Below are 1,442 nucleotides of genomic sequence, written 5' to 3'. Positions count from 1 at the left end.
ATATCAAATAACATATTAGGCAGGAGACAGATCGCGGATGCAGGATGCGACCACTGTGAGCTCACTAGGCTCTTGCCATAGACTGTAAAAAAAAAAAAAAAAAAAAAAGACGACGCCCCTTTGCTATTTTCTTTTCAATCAGAGAGAACCTAATAGTCTAATAGAAGGGCTCTGAGAGAACTGAAGCCGCCAGTCTCTCGATAAAGCGCTGACATCTTGGAACTTGAGTCTGCGCACTTGCGCTTTCGGGACCAGACATGCGCAGTCGTGAGCAGGAAGTAAAGCGCAAGCACACGCCCCGCACTTGGCCTCTGTCTGCTCCGTCCGTTCCTCTGCAATGATGTCTGCTGATCGCAGAACCTCGTTAAAATAAGGTAAATACAACTACTAACCACATAATCAACATTATGGTGCTTCAGTGATTACCTCGCACAGAGAACCTGTTATATTAATTAAGTTATTTAGTGTTAACTATTAACAGAGTAAGGACTTTGCTATTAATCACAGCTGTCAATCATGATGTCAGAGCACCGTTTTATAGCATCACATAACTAACTAAAAACAAACTTATTTTAAAAACAAACACTTGAAATTACATAAACGTGATCTAAACTACAATAAATGACAGAAACTATCTTTGGAAAAGGGATATGTGAAGTGTAATTGAATTGTTTAGTTGGTCTCGCGTTCTGTTGAATAACATGTGGAGGCGGTGTTTATGACCTTTACTAGGACCGGCCACTGGGGGGCGATCAAGACGCTTTGGTGTCACTTTTGAGGGCTTGTGTGCCATGCTTGTGTGCGGCACGCTTGGCTCTGGCATAGACTCTATGCATAGATGTCTATGGAATCTATGGGCATAGACAGTAAACTGGCCTTCTCTGCGCCATTATAAAGGTCCGCCGCGAACTCACAAGCTTCTTTTTCCTACTGGCGGTGCGAATGCAACCAGAAAATGTTCCTAGGTGAACTATACAGTTCTCGGGTCATGAAAATGATACTTTCTGCCATATTGAGACGTCTATCCGCACATTCAAAATACAAAATCTTCACACCCGTACTTACGTCAAAAATGAATATAGGCTATGCCTGGTTTCTTTTATGCAAATATATTATAGTATTACATTTGATTTCATACATCACTGAACTATTGCCATGCTCAGCGAATTTAAATGTACATTTCAGCATCTTGGATTTATGTTCACACAGAGCAAAACACAATCACTATTTCAGTCTCAGAATCTTGTAGGCCTACTTCTGAAGGAAACAAACTGAGGGTGTGATCCACTAATAAGGGAAGAACTCTCTTGGTTTTCATTATATTGCGATTTTATAGCTCAGGGGACACAGCCCAAAGAACACACTCCTCACTCACCAAGGCAAGAAAAATTAATTTACAGGCCTACATTACAGAGTTGGTGGAGCACTCTTTACAATGCGTA

This window comes from Pimephales promelas, chromosome 20 (assembly GCF_988280905.1).
Source record: "Pimephales promelas chromosome 20, fPimPro1.hap1.1, whole genome shotgun sequence".
NCBI classification, from domain to species: Eukaryota; Metazoa; Chordata; class Actinopteri; order Cypriniformes; family Leuciscidae; genus Pimephales; species Pimephales promelas.
Note: the sequence above shows the minus strand (reverse complement) of the source record.